The sequence below is a fragment of the Notechis scutatus genome, chromosome 2 (assembly GCF_049901735.1).
Source record: "Notechis scutatus isolate UNSWTSFEM ecotype Mainland chromosome 2, rNotScu1.2, whole genome shotgun sequence".
NCBI lineage: Eukaryota > Metazoa > Chordata > Lepidosauria > Squamata > Elapidae > Notechis > Notechis scutatus.
The window spans coordinates 186,451,809-186,470,405 of NC_142010.1; the positions used below are offsets into that span (position 1 = coordinate 186,451,809).

General features: G+C 37.2%; 1 protein-coding gene and 1 long non-coding RNA gene across 5 annotated transcripts in view; one reads left to right on the forward strand and one right to left on the reverse strand.

The window, feature by feature from the left end:
* Positions 1–263: 263 nt before the first annotated feature.
* On the reverse strand, positions 264–8,652 carry LOC148132437 (uncharacterized). Of its 2 annotated transcripts, none has more exons than XR_015747997.1 (3): positions 8,291–8,652; positions 6,676–6,757; positions 264–958 (listed from the first exon to the last, which is right to left on the reverse strand). It is a non-coding gene; the product is annotated as an uncharacterized LOC148132437 (long non-coding RNA). The 2 variants fall into 2 exon arrangements; XR_015747998.1 differs by lacking the exon at positions 264–958 and adding an exon at positions 4,973–5,675.
* Positions 8,544–18,597, forward strand: part of MOB3B (MOB kinase activator 3B) — an 81,278-nt gene continuing 71,224 nt past the window's right edge. Inside the window, exon 1 of one of the 3 annotated variants that reach the window (XM_087957613.1) lies at positions 8,544–8,703. The gene's annotated coding sequence lies outside the window, so the exon portion shown is untranslated. Of the gene's footprint in view, positions 8,704–8,755; positions 8,970–18,597 lie in introns of those variants that run through there. The other 2 variants (XM_087957614.1, XM_087957609.1) reach the window with 2 other exon arrangements.

The window sequence follows — 18,597 nt, forward strand, 5'->3', positions numbered from 1 at the left end:
GAGAAGTTGCAATAGATACTGTACAGGGAGCTTCATGACTAAGGCAGAAAGCCCAGTTTCTAGCCTAGTTTCTTAACCATTACACCAAACTGGCTCTCATTGCAGATACATGTACTGTGTTTAAAAGGAAAATTGGGAGCTGTATTGCTAAATGACATGGTTGTAAAGTGTGATTATTACACGATCGTGTTAACTTACAGCATTTTGGCTGTCTCATGTATTTGCTTGTATCCCACCTTTATTATTTTTATAAATAGCTCAAGGCAGCGAACATATCCAACAGATCCTCTTTCCTATTTTCCTGACAACAACCCTGTGAGGTGAGTTGGACTGAGAGTGAGCGATTGGCCCAAAGTCACAGTTTGATGGCTAAGGAAGGACTTCAATTCGTAGCCTTCTGCAGTTGCTGTTGGGTGGATTCAGTGCTTGTATAGCATCTCTCATTTGTGATCTGCTGGCTTCCCTAATAACTTTGCTGATCAGAAGTCCAGCAAAGATCCCAAATGGTGATCATGTGACTGCAGATCACTGTGACTCTCAAAGTTATGAGTCAGTTGCCAACTGTCCAAGATCACATGACTACAGGGACATTGGAATGGCTGTAACTATGAGGATCCTTTGTGAATCCCCCTTGTTCAGTGCCATTGTAATGTTGAATGGTCTCCAAATAGTGGTTGGTCAATGAGGACTACCTATCGCAGTCATAAAGGAAGAATTGTCCTACCTGGGGTTCATCTTATCATTCTTGGTTCTGACTGAAGAAAAAAGAGGTATAAATATCATGCCAACAATTCTCCAATTAGGCATTCAAGTTTAAACAGTTTGGAAACCCAAACTACAGATTTTTCATGTGATTCACTGGAATTAACTTTTGCAAATGATTTTTTTTTCTGTATAGGTTAAACTCTTGTGTTCTCCCTTTTTCTTGTTCATGGGTAGTCTTGAATTACAAATACTGCTGAAAAATAGGAGATTAAGAATTGTTAAACAGGTATGTTTACAAAAAGAACAATGCAATACTGATTAGTTTTTAGTGTGCATTCATGGAATTTTTGTTGGACAAAGTATACTTCGATCTGATCTGATTAAGCATTTTTCTTTTAAATAAGCATTGTCCCTACTCCAGTTAGTCAGCAAGCTAAATTTCTCATTCCAGTTAAGAAATCCTGAATTCACACTCTTGCTTTTTAATTTTAAGATTAGTTCAAGGGGATCCTACAATAAAAATGAAGAACAATGGAAAACTGAAATCAGAAAATTGACATGAAGTAGCTAATGGTAGATACCTCAAAAAGCAATTACCGTATTTGCCGGCGTATAAGGCGACTGGGCGTATAAGACGAGCCCCCAACATTTCCACTCAAAATATAGAGTTTGTTATATACTCGCCGTATAAGACGACCCCCACTTGGAGGCATGTTTTCAGGGCAAAAAGTCATACGCCGGCAAATACAGTTAAGTTGTAACACTTGGGGTATTCTGGATATAATTCTTGATTGACACCCCGCCCCTTTCCCCAAACTTACAAAGCCACCAAAATGCTTTAGAGAGGCAGCTTCGCCTTTCTCAGGCTGGCACTCAATTCCTCTCCCTTTCTTTGTGACACCGTTGAGCGATCTGCTTTTTCAGGGAAAATAAATAAATAAAAATAAAACTGGACGAAAAACAGTCGAGTTGTTTCTTAATATCTTTCCACCTCCCCAACCAATTTGTCTCCAAGGGTGCACCACACTGATTGCGACATTAATTATTTCAGAGAGAGAGGGTGGCGGGGGAAGAAATCTTTGCTTCCTACTGTGGCTTTTTCCTGCGCATCGTTTTTCCCTTGGCTTTGTGGTTGTTACTTCTTACAGGGAGGGATAATGAAATACCCACGCTGGGAGAAAGCGGAAAGGATGTCTATTTTCCTGCTCACTAACTTTCCAGAAAGCGTCGAGTTCCTACCCGAGGCTTGCCAAAAGTCCAGTTCATTCATTTGCTACCTTTCTCCAATGAGATCCAGATCTGTTTCCACAACGCGCTTAGGATCTTATCTTATTATCTTATTATTAGCCTTATTAGCCTTGCTCGGTCCGTCCAAGAGAGAAGAAGGCAGACGGTTTTGCACTCAGGGAGAAAGGAAAGAGCCTCTCGCTCACGCTGCACACTGCCCCCTCCACCCCAGCAACGCTTAGGAAAAAGTTACACAAGCATCCTTTCCAGAAGTGAATCGGGGGAGGATTCGAGCAAAGGCTGAAACCGGAAGAGAAAACTTCCCAAAGAAAATCGCACTGAGCAGCATCCCATTCCTGGGAGAAAAACAAAAAAACAAAAACACGAACTCTTCCCGAAGCACAAAAGCAAGGATGGCGCTTTCTCAGCTTTAAGCTGCGTCGCTGCTCTCCCACCCCTCCACTCGTCCCACGTGCGGCGAAGTTTCTGCCACTGGGGGGTGGAGGGGATGGAGGAGGTGAGGATGGGGGCAAAGCCTGGAGCCTGCCTGTCCGCTCGCACGAGCGGAGTGGGTGGGTGGGTGGGTGGGGAGGAGGAGGAAGAGAGACTCCGGCTGGGCTTGAAGGGGCTTCGCAAGTTGCGGAGCTCCGCCCCCGTCGCTCTTGCACTGAGTGACAACGTATTTGCTGGCGTATAAGACGACCTTTGTTATATACTCACCGTATAAGGCGACCCCCCACTTGGAGGCATGTTTTTCAGGGCAAAAAAGTCGTCTTATACGCCGGCAAATACGGTACTAGCTATGTAATTTATGATAATTCTGCCATTGGCAGGCTGAAATAGGTATTTAAAATTTTGTGCCTCATGTTTCAAAACAATTTAACCAAATATGGACATTTTGGGAGAGATGATACATCCTACATAGAGCAAAATGTTGATGACGTTTTACAGTTTTTCAAATTTTTGTTATATTAGACAAAAGAAAAATATTCCAGCTTTTGAATCTGAAAGATGAAGTTGAAGGTAATCTAGTTGAATTCAACTTCTAGTGACTGCATTTAGATAATAATGGCAGTATTACAAAAGTGTTTTGTCATTTTCTTCCAGTTGCTTTTTCAACTTTCCACTCTACAATGTTTATGTGTGTGTTTATTGAACTTTTATGCCACTCATCTCCCCTATAAGGCGACTACAATCCTAGAATTTTTGGATAGTTCTTCAAATACTAAGTCAAGCTATATAGTAACTTGAATATTTTTAACTATATTTATAGTTTGAAAAACTATAAAATGTCATCAACTGGAAGTAAGTAGCCCTAAGATATTTTGCTCTCTGCAGGACATATCATCTCTCCCAAAATGTCCGTATTTGGTTAAGTTGTTTTGAAATATGAGGCAGAAAATTAACCCTGCTAAATGTTTAAGATAAACAAAGATGGGCAAGATGCTGTTGTACACTAACATGTTCTAAGTCTATAGAATGGCTTATATAACTTTTATTCTGCTTTACTATACTCTTAAAAGCTTTGTTCTAGCTACAATAGTCTTAGAACTGCTTTAGAACCATATGAAATGTTTATGCAATCTTAGCAGTCTCCTTGATTAATTTTAAATGATTTAAGACTTCATTATGTAGTTTTCTTCTCAGCTTTATGGGAAGGACTCATTAGAAAAACACTGTAATTTAAAGTAAGAAGCTTAGCACTAATTTTGTACGTAGAAACTACTTCACATGCTTTAGAGCACTCAAATGGAGAAAAATACAATGATTATTCCAAACACTGTGAGTACATAGTTCCTTTTAACTGTTGGGCCAGACTTCACCTAATTTGCCGGAGTTTTTCCCCCCAGCATGTATTCTTGCCAATTTTCCAGCTTCTAACAAATACACAATTATGCTGTCTCTTTTCATTACTCAGAAGAAAGCATTGAGAGCCCTGGAGAATAGTTAAAAGGGAATTAAGTGTCGAACAGGTTAACATCTCTTCAGAATAACTGGAGATTACTGAATCACAGAAGCATAGTTTTAACCCCATATTCAGCACAAACATCCAAATTAATGAGCCACTGACAGATGGCTGCCTAGGCTTTACTTGAAATCGTTGTTGTTTTCCATTAGGATGGAGCTCACTACTTCTCAGAATAATTGATTCCATTCTCTTAATATTAGAAATCATTTTCTCGTAGTGATTGAAAATCTATATTCCTGCAACTTAAATCCATTTTTTTGTGTTCTGGAACAGTGGACAACACATCTTATTCTTTAATGAATTTAAAGAATGCTATCCTATCCTCCCAAAAGCCTCTCTTCTCAAAGCTAAATATTCGTAGTACCTTCAATTCCTCTTGATAGGACTTGATTTCTAGTCTTGTAACTGCCTCTGTTCCCTAGATCTATATTGGTTCTAATTTTCTGAATACTTCTGTAAATATGTGGGGGGGCTATTCAGTCAGAATAAAGAACAATTGTTTTCTGTGATTTAGAAATTACCTGTTGAAAACCATAATAAAAACTATTAAAGATTCCATTGTAGTTAATAAGCTGTTTCAAGAACATTAAGACCATTCACAAAGCATGTGTTGATTTAGGCACTGTTTTTCAATCTCGTGCTTTTCAGATTTTTAATTCTCATAATTCCTTAAGACAGCATGGCCAATGATTGGAAGATTATGGAAGTTGAACTTTGATACACTGGAACAAATTCCATCACAATTAGCATAGACTGAAATTGATTATAATTCAACAGGGTGTAGTAACTCAGCCATTGTCTTTAAAATGTGTGAATGAGTATCGTGTTAAAGCATGTGGTGTATTTCTTTCAGCATAAAATATTAGAATTAACCATGTTATAATGAACCTGACCATCAGGAAGGATGGGCTGGGAAAGCAACACAAAAAAGTATATAAGTACAATCTCCTAAGTACAACAAAAAAAGAAATGCCAAACAAAGAAATCACTCAAAAAGGGCATAGTTATTTTTAAAACATCATCTTTATAAAACATGCTCTAGTGCTTGAGAGCTATCACATGATCAAAACAAGAATAAATAAATTTTGATAGCAGAATGAGAAAAGGTATAGACAAAAACATGGATCAATAAATTTACCACTGAGTTTGAAAGCATTTCCATAGGTAACTATTTTTCTTTTACAAATATGTTCTGAAGATGCCAAATACTACCTTTTCAGTTTAGTCCTTTTTTTAACCCTTGCCTGTTGCTTGTACATTTGATAATTAAAATAAAGGAAAGTTTCTCAATTCCTTTTTCTAAAATTGCTTGTTTTTAAAATCATCTTTAAAAAGTTATATTTGCCCTAGTCATAGAACATATTTTTTTACATACATTTTGGGCTCACTTCCTTGATAACATGAGATCAGTCCTTCTTTGAAGTAGGATACAATAGCTCCCTTTATTCAAACATCTCACTTTGAAAGTTTGCTTTAGTACATTTTGGGCATAAATAATTTCAATCATCTTGAACCACGTGGGCTGCATTTTAGGCCAATCTCAGCTGTTAGTGTGTTTAAATTAGGGAAGAGCACTTACAAACAAGTAGGCAGGAATAAGTATCAGCTCAGAATAACAGACTTGTCTCCAAAGGCAGATTTTTCCACCTTTTCCCTGACTTTAAAATGCTTCAAATTTCAAACTTTTATTCAGGGTGGAAGATTTGTAATTTTCAGATTGATGCTGGAGTCCAACCAACCCAAATTATTTTGGCAAAGAGATCCACAGGGATATCTGCAGGGAGAGATAAAAAAAGCCAAGTTTATGGCTACACTTAAAAAATGGGGAAGGTTTCAATGGTACAGTCACTGACTTGAATTTTTGACATCTTCCCCCATTGATACCTCCAAGGGTATAGACAATGGAAGCCAAAATCCATCACAGGCAATTGGCCTTTATCCAAAAGCTAATCATGAGCAAGTACTTGAGATTTCCTAACTCAATTTGTCTTGTTTATAGCCAATACTGCTGCTCCTTTAATGGTACCCTGATACCCATTGTGATCACAATTAGACATTTAGAAACTTTTTAGTTAAAGCTTTTTTTTTTTATGGCCTGAAGGCAAATTATGGAAATTTCTCTACTTATTTCACTTCCTTCTCTGGCTATTTGTTACAAGACATTAGAATCTAATTTTATAACTGGGCCATGTGAAAGCTGAACTCCATGACTTTTTACTTCTTAGAGAGTCAAGAAACTTCTAATGTAGGTAGCCTTACAATCAACAAGGACTTGAATCTATCTCTCTTGAATCCTGAATATTATGCCTCACTTTTTCATCCAGTCTCATAAGCCAAGGCAGTTCTAGGTCCATATCAGATTTGGGCCAATGCCCATAAGATACAAGACTCCATAATTTTTGTTTAGATGAATATGAATAATTTTAAAATAAAATGTTTTACGATTTCACAAGTTAACAAAAGGGACTGTCTGAGAATTGCTAAGAAAATGAAAAATAATTTTCTCTCATGCCTGAGCAATTGCCTTTCCCTTTCCTGTACATCTCCAGAACAAGGGTGTATATCTAATGATACAGTGATGTAATTGTAGAATGTGACCTTAACAGTTTTGGTAGAGCCCCCTTACACAATCATGTCTTTCCCTCCACAGGGAGGAAAAACATGCAGTGAAAGCAAATATCTTGCAAGTTCTCTTAACAAGACATTTCAGTATTTGCAGAAGAGCTTGTTCCAAACTAAAAATGTACAATATTAAGCAATCTTAATCTTCTTACCAGTGAAAGGCTAGAGAAAACCAATACACACACACAAAGCCAAGAAATATCCTCCAGTGCCTTATGGTTTATATCCATACTCCTGTTAAAGCAAAAAGAAGAGAAAGGAAGAAGAGTTTGCAGTCTTAATTTTGTCTGGATTCACACATTGCCCTTAACTGTGGTTTGCTGAATAAGCCACAGCAGCTAAATTGACATATGTTTGATGCCAAAATAAAATTACTTTTTGGCTTATCATGATGCATGAGCCCAGTCTTTCTTGTAATGATAAAAGTCTTGGGAAATATCATACATATTGCTCTGAATATCTTGAAGAAATGACAGACAGAAAGCTAAAGAAGCCCTCCCTATAACGGAATAAACTATTTTTCCCACTCAATTTCTTTTTTTTTTAATCCTCAGGTTATAAAACATTTTACCCTTTGTCAACATTCTCTATTGCTAAGTCTGTTTAATAGGATGTGAAACTTTAGATCCTAGGTAATAACAAATCTCTTAAGAATCATTACTTCCTATAGTAAGAAGTTAGGTAAAGGAATTTCCTTCCATTTAGTTACCAATATGACAGTTTTTAAAAGAAGTAAATTACAGATAGTCCTTGACATTCAACCATTTAGCAACCACTTGAAGTTACAATAGCACTGAAAAATGTAACTTACAACCTATCCTCACACTTACGACAATCACAGCATCCCATGGCTACATGATCAAAATGTGGGCATTTGGTATGTATATACGATGGTTGCAGAATTCATGTGATTGCTATTTGCAACCTTCTCAGCCAGCTTTCAACAAGCAAAGTCAATGGGGGAAAGCCAGATTCATTTAAAAATTGCATGATCCATTTAACAACTACAGTGATTTGCTTAGGAGTGGGAATTCTGGCCCCAGTTGTGGTGGTATATTTTGAAACAGAACACTGAAATGTTGAGATACACAAATGCTATGGCCTTTGTCCTCCATCCTGTTTATAATCTTACTATATGGGTATTTAATGGGCCTATTGTCTAGTAGTTCAACATGTTTTTTTTCTTATCTTCTTATGCCTAACCTGATTCTAACCTTCACACTTCAACTTCCATGATCCCCAAGCAGAGAAGACTTATCAGAATTGAAATCAAGTAGTTCAAGATTCAGAGACTGAGAGGCAGTTTGATGTAATGGTTAATGGTTAAAGCATCTGGACAAATTTGGAGAGCTTGAGTTTCTAATCTTGCCTTAGGCAAAGCCAGCTGGGTGACCTTGGGCTGGTTATCCTTTGTCAGCCCTAGTTTAAAAAAAAAAAAAAAAGCCAATAGCAAACTTCTTCCGAAACCTTGTCCCCAAAATTGTAGGAATTTGTACAAGCAGTTGCCAAGAACCAACATGGACTTGAAAGCATAAAATAAAATAATAATAATAAATATAAAAAATACGAAAATAAATAATAATAATAATAATAACAACAACAACAATAATAATAATAATAATAACAACAACAATATAATAATAATAATAATAATAATAATAACAACAACAACAATAATAATAATAATAATAATAATAATAATAATAATAATAATAATAATAATAATAATAATAATAATAATAATAATAATAATAAATCAAAGATTACAAAAATACTCTTGTTCTTTTCAGCTTTCCTCTAACAGTCAATACTTCTGGTCATAGACTTCACTTTTTGCTTTTGCAAACATTTCCCGCCGTTCTGCACCGGTTCTTGCTTCGATGTAACCAGTAATCTTTTTTTGTTTTTTTCCTTCGCTGAAATAGAAGAGGAAAACTTTAGCGACGCTCCCTTCGGTCGGCTTGGCTCTTGCCAGGGGGAGACTGCAAGTACCCAGCCGCGTCCGCCAGGGGAAAACCTCGTCGACTCCTTTCGGGATAGGAGGACGGTGCTCAACCGCGCGAGTCCCGCCGGAGTGTTTGTTTGATGTTCCGGCGGCGGTTTCGCGGCGGGAATTCCGTGTCTCCCGTCTTTTTTTTTTTTTTGGCGGGGGGAGGATCACTGTCTGCCCGGCGACTGAGGTGCGTTGTGCGGCGCGGGTTAAAGAAGCCAACTTGCCCATTACAACACCCTCCCCCCCCCATTTTTTGGTTGACTGGAGTTTTGATTGGGTTGGGGCTTGTTTGGGGGTGCTTTTTCCCCCCCTTGGAATTCCCTCTTTGGAGTTGATTTACTCGCGGTTGCAAACTACCATCCCGGTTTCCGTCCAACATCCTTGCGCTGTGGAAGGAAGGGAGGACCAGAAAAGAAGCCGCCGCTTTATCTCCCACCGGGTTGAACGAAGAAGGTAAAATCCCCGAGGAATGCCTTCCGTTGAGGGGCTGAGAGTCTCCTTATTGGCAGCCTCCTCTGGCTGGGTTCCTCTCCGAAATGGACTTGGGAGGGGAGGGTTGTGTGTGTGTTTGTGTGTGTCGTTGCGTGCGTGATGATCCCGCCGAGGAAGCGGAGAAGGAGGGAAAACTGCGCATCCTGAATTATGCAATATTGCGCCGTGAAAATTTTGGCTCGCCGCCGCCGCCTTGCCTCGTCCTTCGCCAGCCTAATTTCAGGCGGCTCTTAGGGGGAAGAGAGGCTCTTCGGAAGCTCGGCCGGGGACCCAGGGCTGTTTTAAGGCATGGGCCTGAGGGGCTCTTGCCCGTGGTGGGCCCCACGAGCATAGGGGCCCCATACTGACCTGTGTAGGTTAACTCTTCGATGCACCTTGTGTCATAGAAATAGAGCAACTTGTAAGGGCTTCCTGAGTAGCGTTGTGTTGTTGTTTTTTGCAAGCCTCGTGTAGTGTGCAAATGTTTGTCAGGTTGATTAGTTGTTGCTGCTCTGCATGCTTTTAATGTTTCAACCCCGATTTTGTTGGAAGTGCCAATAAAATAAATGTATGTTTTAATTGTATCGACCGTCTACATTTTTAGTCCTGTGAGTTGTTGTCGTAGGGGGCCCCACTACACTGCTTGGCTCGTTAATGCTGTTAAGACTTCTTGCTCCTAAATTAGATTGAACTTGGATTTCCACCTCATCCTTGAGCGGATGTTAAACTCGGAAGTCAGGCACCAATTGCAATGGAAATTACCCCCGGGAAAGGGCACAGAGCATCATGTGGCGGCTGCTTCTTTCAAGCCATATACTCCTTGAACCTATTATAGATAGTCCTCGACCTACAACAGCTCGTTTAGTTGACCTTTCAATGTTAGAGCGGCATGCAAAAAGGGACTTAGGATCCCTTTTCACACTTACCAACATAGTGGCATCCCCATGGTCACATGATCAAAATTCAGATGCTTGGCAACTGGCCCATATTTATTATGATGGTTGCAGTGTCCCAGGCTCATAGGATCCCCTTTTGCGACCTTGTGACAAGTATAGTTTTTATGGGAAAGCTGGATTTACTTAATAACTGTGTTACTAACCTAACAACTACAGTGATTCATTTAACTCTGGCAAGAAGAGTTGTAAAATGGGCCAAAACTCACTTGTCTCGCTTAGCAACACAAAGTTTGGGCACAGTTGTGGTCCTAAGTCAAGGACTGTACTGTTTTTTTTTTCAGAGTCTTTTAGCAACTGGGGCTGCTGATCCCCCCCTTCTTCCTCCTCTTCCTCCTCCTCCTCCTCCTATAAAGAGCCTTTTGAATGAAGAAGAGGGGGAAGAAATAGTTGCTGGAATCATGTGTTTAGCTCCTGCCTCCCTTCAGTATAGGAAGCCTTTTATAAGGAACAAGATTAATTGCCTGGGAGACAGAAATTGGAACAGATTCAACACTTTTGGTGTGTGGGGGGAATAGTAAAGGGGTGTTATAGCATTTGTGGGAGGATTAATGCCAAGGAGATTTGTATATTTTATTTCAATTCAGGGGACGTTTAGTGTCTGAATTACATTCCATACATCCAAGTAACCATGCCATTCTGGGAAAAGCAGGCTTAAAGTAAACCACATAACTCTTAACTAAAGTCACTTAACTAAAATTGGTTCCAGGTAAATTGCCAGGACAGCAGCAGTGGCTTTCCTATTTATTTTTTGAAAGTGGAAGTGGATTGAAATAATTTCTTCTGGATCTTCTGTCAAGCATCTCAACACCTCCCTTTTCCTTTCGGATTTTGCTTTCTAAGTTTTTCTTCCATTGGGATGAAGAGCTTTTTTTTTCAACGGATCTTCTGACAAAAAATGGAAGTTTGTGTTTATTTATTTTGTGTGGCACAAGAGTAGCAAGTGGGCTATTGTTTAAAACCCACATAGCCAGAGTTGAAAAGGACAAAGTGGAAACAGTTCTGATAAAGCTTTTGAGAACCCAGTTGGAAAAGAAAGACATTTGTCAAGGGAGAAGGCAAAAAAAACCCCTATTTAGAAATCCTAGGTTATTGCATTCTGTTACCAACTCTTTTTCTATTTTATACTATTCTGTTCTGTAACTTGCCCCGGTATATTTGCTTCTGTTAAGGGAGCTTCATTTACTGCCTTTAGGGAATCTCGGACTGGTTCTTCAGGATCTGCTGTTTTAAATGCCTTTGATTTGTATCTCTGAAAGGAGGCGAAACCTGAAATAAAAAATGTCAATAAGGCCTCCTTTTCAGAAAAGGAGGGAGGGTGGCTGGACGATTACTGATTCAAGGCATCAAATAATGATGATGAAACAGTGGCTGTTCTCAATATTATTTAGCAGACTTTCTGAAATTAATCTCTCTTCTCCCTAGACAGAAACTTAGGAACTTGGGAACTTCAGAACAGAACCTCTTTCTTAGCTGTTGTAATTGTGCTACTGAGGGAAAAAGGCCCACTGCCAAAGCTTCGGGATTGGTGACCTGTTTCTCACCTTTCAAGCAATGCTTGTTAAAAATGGAAAGGACGTAGGGTTATATAAATGGAAGCTAGAGGCTGAATCAGTGAAAAGCCTGACCTCGTGCAAGTCAGTAAATTTGGAGAAATGCAGCATTTGGAGAATTGTTGCCAACTTTGACTAAGGGAACCAAATCAGAGGACTGGAGTCCTTATTCCACTTTATAATAAGCTACTTTGCAACAATCAGTTAAAATACTTAAATATGAAAATGTGGAATTGTGGAACAAGTCACAAGTACACTGCTTATTCATCTATGGCAGGGGTATCAAACTGGATTTCTTCAAGGATCAGCATTGTAGTTCTCCTCTGTGGGCCGGCCAGAGGAGGGGGAGATGGGACAGATGCCTCCTGCAGCATCTTGCCAGCCAAAACCGGGCAGGAGGCACATGTGCCCCCCATGCGCTGATTGGCCAGCAGAGTGCTGCAGGAGGCCATCCAGGCTGAAAATGATCTGTGCCCCATTTTGGCTGCCAGAGGCCCCATGGACCGGTCCCTTGCTATTCCCAGGCCAGCCCTGTGGGCCAGATTTAAACACCCCATTGACTGGATCTGGCCCATGGGCCTTATGTTTGGCACCCCAGGTCTATGATGTAATTATGATTTTCTGAGAAAATCTCAGATCAGATGTTTGTAAGGATTTCTGTCTATAAAAATCTTTGAAAACAGTCTTTGCTGCTAGACTACACTATTCAAAATTTTCTCCCACCCTTAAGGATTACATAAAATAAACTAGGATTAGTGTAGTATTTTTAAGACACAAAAGTGAATCTTTGAATATAATGGCAATTCAGACCAGTTTTTGATTCAAATGGACTAATCTGACAGTATTGCTCAGGTGATCAAAATGAAGGAAGAACAACTAAATCTACCTGTGTTGAATATATAATCTTGTCAATTAAAGTGTTTAAAAACTGGGTTGGGTAGAGGAATCACACATAGTTGTTACTTGACAGAACTACTAGAAGTGCAAAGGTAAACATAATCTTCCAAATGAAAAAATCTGCTTATGATGCATTTTCTTTTAATAAGATCTTTCTTCATCCCTCTTATTAACCTCTTATTGTTTAGGTAAGATTATTAATATCCTTTGGTTTTCAAACAGCTGTTTGCAAAATAAAGTAAGTAAGATAATTATCTGAATAAAGAACATTTAATTTAAAAAAATCCTGATTCATGGTATAAAGAAGAGGCTCATGGCCTTTTAACTCCTATTGCCAGGATTCCAGGTTGCTAAATCATATTCAGCACCATTTGTTTCTCATTTAGTACTCTTTTTTTTTTTTTACTTCTGTTGCCATTTTCTGACTTCATCTTCACATCTTTTGCATTGAGGAAATTGTAGGTATGCAGATGGAACAGCTATGATTTGTAGGTTACTGGCACTTATGGCAGTAATAAGTTGATTTTCTGCAAATTTTGATTTTTATTATACTGTAAATGTGTTTCTTTTTCACAGATGCACATTGTAAATAAATGCAGAGAATTCAGATCTGAACCGTAGCTCCAACCGGATTTGGCTTTTGCTAAGCCCATAAAACTAAATGTACTGTGATTGGTTTTGATTAGCTTTTAACTATCCAATCTCAAACCATTCAAGTAGGTAGCAAACTTAGCTTTGTTTTGCTGGCTTTATTACCAGACATGTTTGATAAACTGCGTTTGGCATAGTGGATCTTAAATTACTTATGTCTACCCTATAGTTTGGGCATTTTTGTCATTCTTCTTCCTCTGCATGATGCAATGAACAGGGTTCTAAACTCTTTAAGTAATTTTTAGAAATCAAAAATCTTTTTCTACTGATACTTAGTTGTTTTGTAAATGGATAGATTTAAGTAGATTCAAATCTGTTTAATTCTCGAGAGATTTTTTTTTCTTAACTCTAAAAATAGCTGTGGTTTTTCTTTTTTGCTTTCTCTTTCTTTTTTATCACCTGGATATAGTTAATACTGCTCAGGTTTACCTTCTTAAATCATCGATGATTAACAACACAGTAACATCTGAGGTAATAGTCATGCTAGTAGAGCCTTTGTTGATGTAGTCATTCTTTTTCTCCTTATCATACTGTCATCTTGTAAAGATTCTGATTAAGAAATAATCATTCTGCCAACAAAGAATTAAAAGAAACTACAAGGGTTCTTACCTTGGATTGACTGATTTGTTTTGAGCTCTAAAACAATTGGCATCAGGTTTAATGACAGTCATCAGATATGATATGGACAACCAGTAAATCTTCCATATGTCATTTTGTGCTGTCAATAAATTCTGTACAATTACTCCTTGCAAAACTGAGGATGCCTTTATTTAAAATCCACAAATGGGAATAATAGATAATTAGTAATCTTAAGATGTTATTGGAAAAATAAATTTAGTGGTATTAAATTACTACAACTTTAATAAAATCCGTCTAATGTTTTTAGATGGATGAATGTAATGAAGGTTTTTTTTAAAAAAAAAAGAGAGTAAAGAAGCAACATCCAATACCAAATAAGCAGTAATAAAGATATAATAGTACAGAATAATTTATTGAAGATTATATGGCTACTTTCTCTCTTTTGTGAAAATTATTATGTCAATGCATATTACCTCCCAGAATCTAGATTCTTATTGACCTTGCAAATATCAGATTTTGCAAGGCACAAGGCAAATCAATATACAGGAAATATTGCGCAGATACTCAAATTTGCTTATGGTAAATTAGCCAATAGGGAGGGTTTATTTTACTTTCCTGTAACTTGGATGCAGGCAATAAACTTTCCTTAGTGTACATAATGACATGTATTCTTTGTTAAGAATACACAACGATAGATTTGCTAGCTGGAGTTAAACTAAGGATCTGTATAAAAACCATGTTGTTTTGGGGTGGTCTTAGCTTGGGCAAGCATGCATGAGGCATGTTTTGGATTGTGGTTCTTCCAGCTAGCATTGCTGTCAGGGTTTTTTTAGGTACTATGATTGGAATTAACTCTTGTAGTTGCAGTATTAATTTTCAATTCATCTGTCTGAATTCATATGTCCTTTCTGCATTAACTTAAGCTGAATCTGGACAATCTTGGATGGAGTTTTGGATCAAAACTGAAGGTATTTAAGGAACACATGGAATAATATCACTGATGTTGGAATAGTAAACAATGAACTACAGAAGAAAGAAATTGCTGCAAAATGCCAGTAGACTCATTCTTGGACATCTTAAGTAATAAATTGTAGGGAATACATGGTTTTTATTTTTATTTTACACCTATTAATGTTTTAGATTTATCACTCAGGTAACAACATAACAATAGAGGAATGAATGTTATATACTGTGATTCATTCTGCTAGTTGTTAATATATTATTGTAGTGTCTCGGGGTCATGTGATCCCCTTCTACAACTTTCTGACAAGCAAAGTCAATGGGGAAACCAGATTCACTTAACAACTATGTTACTAATTTGACCACTGCAGTGATTCACTTAACAAATGTGTCAAGAAAAGTCGTAAAATGGGGCAAAACTCACCACATTTCTCACTTAGCAACATAAATTTTGGGCTCTGTTATGGTTGTAATTTGAGGCCTGCGTGTATGTGATTGCTCCCATGGCCCAATCTCCCCAGGATCTACGTTTCTATGTGTGAATGCCATGAATTCACAATAACTAAATAAAGAGGGGTTTTGGGGGACAAGGAATCTGTTTCTTGGTTCTGCTAAGCCTGGGTCAGAACATCATGTTACTAGTGTCAAGGATCCAGTTTTCAAGAAGAACAAGGTCCTCCAAAGTGGTTGAAACACCACTGTTGGTATGGTGGCCCAAAGGAACATGGTGTAGATGGTGGCTTTGTATGACTAACCATTCAGCCATTTAGAATAGTAGATTCTGATCCTATTCCATCTGTTTACTCGTGAATAATCTGGTCTGATAGATCATCTTCAGAAGGTGTTGGACCCCTTCCTGTATCACCAATGCAAGGAGAAAATGGACAGGACATCCATCTCAAATGTTTAATTCAATCAAGGGTTTTTTAATTACTTTAATACAGGTGACCTTTCACTTTACAACAGTTCATTTAATGATCATTTGAAGTTACAACGGCACTGAAAAAAGTGACTTATGGCTGTTTTTCACACTTACCACTATTGCAGCATCTCCAGGGTCACATGATCAAGATTCAGCCTCTTGACAACTGATTCATATTTATGATGGTTGCAGTGTCCCAGGGTTACGTGATCACTTTTTGCAACCTAAGAAGCAAAAATCAATGAGGAATCCAGATTCACTTAACAATCGTATTACTAACTTAACAACTGCAATGATTCACTTAACAACTGTGGCAAGAAAGGTCGTAAAATGGGGCAAAACAACTATTTTGCTTAGCAACAGAAGTTTTGTGCTCAATTGTATTTATAAAACTACTTGTAAAACTATATCTGTAATAATTATGGCTGTGTCTAAACCTCAGTTTTTTAAAAAATGAGTGAAACTGTGACCACACAGAAGTCCCATTGTCCAGTCTTTCCCTTATGTTGCTAAAGAACCAATTTAAAGGCTGAGAGTTGACACATTTCATCCATCCAGTCTTTGGAATCTGTAAACAGATTATACATGAGTTTCTAGAAATATGCAATGATTTTTTAGCAGCAATCTATGCATTGGAATGCCAAAATTCTTCATCAATTCTATTTTTAGTATATTTTAAAAATATACTAAATCATAACCTCTTTCCAAGTGCCTCATTCTTATACTAAGAATCAGCAATGTTACGAATTCAGCCAAAAATAACGATGAAAATACATTCAGATTCATTACAACTGAAATATAAAATAACCAACTAAAACTATTTAAACCTCTTTTTCTTCTTTAAAACTCATTTTTGATTAATCTCACTTTAAGAATAACAAATATTTAACTTTCTTTTTTTTTTTTCAACAAGCCCATTGATTTTGGAAAAATAGGAAACTTCTAATTTTTTGTTCCATCCAGATTTATTTTAGGAAAGTTTATAAATTGTCAGGGAAAATAAATTTCTAGCTTCTTGAAAATTTTTTTTCCTTGTACAGAAAATTTTAGGGGTTTCTGAAGTAGCCATCAGGTCCAAGCACAGAACATAGTAAATGTTTTTATAACAAGTCAAATTTCTTTGCATAACTTTTCATGAGTTTAAAAAATATTTACAATTACTTGATCAAAGGTAACACTCCTATTTCAGGCATCTTTTTCAAAGCAATATTTTTCCTGCCATTCTTGAATAGAGGTTATTCAAAACAATTATTTATTCTGAGACTAAGAATCACATTTTAATTTCTTATCAAATATAGTAATCTTTGTTTAGTGGCTGCCTTGTTAAGTGACCATTTGCAGTTACGACAGTGGTAAAATATAACTATGATACATTCCCACGTTTACAACCTTTGCAGGTCTATAAAGCAAAGAAAGCTGAAGTAAGTTTGTAAGCAGAGTTGCTGTTTAACTTAGCTATTGTCCTGCTTAATAATTGAGTTGTTTGTCCCAGTTATGATTGCTAAATGTATTAGAGAAATGTGTTTGAATGGTTTCAAAGCTGCAAATGCAATAGAGTTTCAACTACATTTACAACCAAGATTTGCCAAGAGTTTTGAACTGCCAAATAATTCAAACTCTAACCTTAAATTAAAATTCTGAGCAATTACCACATGGTCCACTTGTAAACTAATAATTTTTAAACAGTTATGTAAATTGTATGTTTTATATCTGGTTGCTTTAAATAAATAAAAGGGCCTTCTATTATCAAAAATTGCATTTATTTTTCATTATTTCGTTTTCATAACATCTCCCCCCGTTGTTACTGCAACATTTATGTATTCCTGATTAAGTATTCCTGATTTACAGAGGATTTTTATATGTATAAATTGGCCTAGTGGTACTAGATTAAACCATAATATGGTTTATTGGTTTTGGCTTAATGTACTATATGAATCTAGGCATTGTAAATGCTAACTTATGGCCTAATGTGTAAACCTGAGTACTATGATTAATCAAACAAACCATGGTTAAAATAAATAGCAGTTTATCACAACTTGTAAACACAGTTTTATTAAGTTTAAATTACAAATTTAGTAGGAGACAGCAAACACTGTGGAGTGAATTTCTGAAACAAACATATCTGTAGTCCAAGGTCAAATCACATTTAATTATATATGGATTGTCTCACAAAATAAATTGACAGAGTACTTAAGACAATGAGAATATTTTAAGACAATGTGAATTCAACTATATTTAATTAATACAATGCTAAGAGCTTGTCTATTGGAGGGCTTTATTTGCCTTGGTCATGGAAAGGATAGAGACAAATACAGGTAGTCCACATTTACCAATCACTTGTTCAGTGTCAATGGTGTCATAAAAGGAGACAGCCAATGTAATGTCCCTCCAGTCATGTAATTCAGATTTGGCTGCTTGGCAACTGACACACATTGATGATGGTCACAGCATCCTTTGATCATGTGGTGTTATTTGTGAGTTTCACAGTCTGGTTCCAACAAGCAAAGTCAATGAGAGAGCTGGCAGGAGGTTGCAGGTTGAAGTTGTGTAATGTCATGCTTAATGACTCAGGTTATTTGCTTAACAACCGCAGACAGAACAGAGAAATTGATGTAGGTCAGGCATGGTCATATGATTTTTTTTCATTTTACAACTGGATCATTTACCAATAGAGTTGCTGGTCCCAATTTCAGTTGGTAAGTGAGGACTACCTGTTCTAGCAAAAACGTACAACTTCTTTTTAAATTGCATTTATGTGTGAGTTGTTCACCTTGATATTTCCCGAAAATTTTTAAGATTACATAATGGTTTTCAGTCAACTTCTGTATGCACATTAGCATCAGCTATAAAACCTGTACTTCTCGCAGAAATGTCAGATAATAAATAAATATCTTGGTCATGTTGAATTCTGCAGCCACTGCTGAGTCACAAAAATCTTAATCTCCATAACAAAAGGTGAATGTCATAAAAAATACCTTATCTCAGTAAGGAAATGATTTTTGTTTTCAGTTTGCTTATGGTAACATTCACCACCCATGATTTTGTATCCCCAGGCACATTTAACATGTATGCCCAGTTTCTTTCAAACTCAGTAC